This window comes from Bison bison, unplaced genomic scaffold (genome assembly GCF_000754665.1).
Source record: "Bison bison bison isolate TAMUID 2011002044 unplaced genomic scaffold, Bison_UMD1.0 scf7180017864183, whole genome shotgun sequence".
NCBI lineage: Eukaryota > Metazoa > Chordata > Mammalia > Artiodactyla > Bovidae > Bison > Bison bison.
Genome location: NW_011494755.1, coordinates 7,464,306 through 7,467,356, shown reverse-complemented (window position 1 = coordinate 7,467,356; position 3,051 = coordinate 7,464,306).

The window sequence follows — 3,051 nt, the reverse complement described above, 5'->3', positions numbered from 1 at the left end:
CCGACATGGAACAACAGACTGGTTCAAAATTGGGAAAGGAGTACATCAAGGCTATATATTGTCAGCCTGGTTATTTAAGTTATATGCAGAGTACATCATGTGAAATGCCGGGCTGGATGAAGCACAAGCTGGAATCAAGATTGCTGGGAGAAGTATCAATAACTTCAGATATGCAGATGACACCACACTTATGGCAGACAGCGAATAGGAATTAAAGAGCCTCTTGATAAAGGTGAAAGAGGAGAGTGAAAAAGCTGGCTTAAAACTCAATATTCAAAAAATTAAGATCATGGCATCCGTTCCCATCACTTCATGGAAAATAGATGGGGAAACAAGGGAAAGAGTAACAGACTTTATTTTCTTGGGCTCCAAAATCACTGCGGATGGTGACTACAGCCATGAAATTAAAAGACACTTGCTCCTTGGAAGAAAAGTTTTGACAAACCAAGAAAGCATATTAAAAAGCAGAGACATTATTTTGCTTCAAAGATCCATATAGTCAAAGCTATGGTTTTCCCAGTAGTCATGTACAGATGTGAGAGCTGGACCATAAAGAAGGCTAAGCACTGAAGAATTGATGCTTTGAACTGTGGTGTTGGAGAAGACTCTTGAGAGTCCTTTGGACTCTAGTGAGATCAAAGCAGTCAATCCTAAAGGAAATCAGTGAACATTCATTGGAAGGACTGATGTTGAAACTGAAGCTCCAAGACTTTCATCACCTGATGCGAAGAGCTGACTCATTAGAAAAGACCCTCATGCTGGGAAAGATTGAAGGCAGGAGAATAAGGGGATGACAGAAGATGAGATGGTTGGATGGCATCACTGACTAAATGGACATGAGTCAGGCTCCAGGAGATGGTGAAGGACAGGGAAGCCTGGCATGCTGCAGTCCATGGGGTTACAAAGAGTCAGTCACGACTGGGCGATTGAACAACTATGACCAGAGGTTCAGAGTTGGTCCATGCTATGCCTATACTTCAGGCTTTGATTTGGTCTCCTTAGCTGGCAGTGTGGACATTCAGAAGCAGCATTAGAGAGATCAGCTTTGGTAAGTGGGAGTCAGTTCTGTCATACTCATGCTTAGCCTCCCTCTCTGCCACGCTGCTGCTGCTGGTAAGTCACTTCAGTCGTGTCCGACTCTGTGCGACCCCATAAACAGAAGCCCACCAGGCTCCCCCATCCCTGGGATTCTCCAGGCAAGAACACTGGAGTGGGTTGCCATTTCCTTCTCCAATGCATGAAAGTGAAAAGTGAAAAGGAAGTCGCTCAGTCGTGTCCGACTCTTGGCGACCCCATGGACTACAGCCTACCAGGCTCCTCCGTCCATGGGATTTTCCAGGCAAGAGTACTGGAGTGGGCGCCGTTGCCTTCTCCGTCTCTGCCGTGGTAGCCACTTTATTCCCATGTCCTTGGTGTTGCCTTCTCCGTCTCTGCCGTGGTAGCCACTTTATTCCCATGTCCTTGGCGGTGCTGACAAAGGTTGGCTCAGCATTCCTGCTTGTGGAGATGAGCAGGAATTCCACCTCTTCCCTCTCCTTTACCAGTTGGAAGAATTATGGAAGGGAGAGGATCATGTTCATTCAAGTTCATCTTGGAATATATGATGGTACTCAGTGTAATTTACTCTTGTCAAAACCTATCCCTCATGGGTCAGATCTATGACCTCTTAGTGTAAATTCCTACAAGTCAGTTCAGATCTGTTTCTGGGAAGAAGTCCAGTTATTGTTATTGCTGTTCATCTTTTAGAAACCTAAGCTCTCAGAAACAGATTTTTAGATAACTTTTCAGAGATATTTTTCTGGATATTTTCTCAGAAATTGGAGATAAATTAACCTCATCAGCAAATTATATCAAGGCTCAATTGCTATTACTTCCTTCCTCCTGATCATACTGCATCTTCCCAGGGGTTTTTAAAGTATCCTGTGTTGCTGTTTCAACTGTGCACCCGCCTCCCCCCAACCTTTGTGGCTCTGTATTCTGCATATTAGCAGCGACTTCTGTGAGGTCATGTCTTACCTGTGGAGCTGTCCTCCCAAGGTTGTGGCCGTATTTTATATCAAGTTAATTCCTATTCTAGATTTGTAATCTTCCCATGGTGCAGATACAGGGTGGCTAAAGGTTCTTAGCAATCATGAATAAGATTTCATACCTTGAAATCCTAACCCTCAGCACCTCAGAATGTGACTGTATTTGGAGGCAGGGTCATTAAAGAGGTAATTAAGGTAAAGTGAGGTCATAAGGGTGAACGCTAGTCCAATAGGACTGTCTTTATAAGAAGAGACTAGGGCACAGATACACACAGACTGAGGGGAGACCAAGTAAAGACATCTGGAGAAAAATCACCATCTGCAGGCCTAGGACAGAGGCCTCAGAGGAAAGAACCGTTGACCTTGGACTTCTATCCTTTAGATCAGTGGGAAATGAACTTCTGTTGTTTAAACTACCCAGTCTGTAGTACTTTGTAATGGCAGCCGTCTGTTCTCAGGATACACAGACCTCTCTCTGTTGTTCTCACATTCCAAGAGTATTGTTTTTCCTTCACGTCTATACATACTGTTTATGCCTGTAAATCCCCGCCTAGGAGGTCAGGTTTTTCTATAAAGATTTTTGATTTTTCTATTTTCCCTTTTGTTACATATTTTCCTGAGCAATGAGCACAGAACATATGATTCAACAGTGAGAGAAGGAAAGTGGAACTACAGGAAGAAGAAATTGTAGAATAAAAATCTCAAAATTTTGGTCATATTTGGTCAATTGTTTGGTCATATAATTATTATATTTACTAAAGCCAGAAGATACATGCTATTAATTATATATTTTATGGTTATATAAAATTAGAATAGTAGCCATGGAAAATCACAGGCTTCATACATAGGAATAATCTACTGACTTATTATTTAAAAACTTTTAAAATTGAAGTATAGTTGATTTACACTGTTGTGTAAGATACTGGTGTATACCGATGCTGCTGCTGCTGCTGCTGCTAAGTCGCTTCAGTCATGTCCGACTCTGTGCGACCCCATAGACGGCAGCCCACCAGGCTCCCCCATC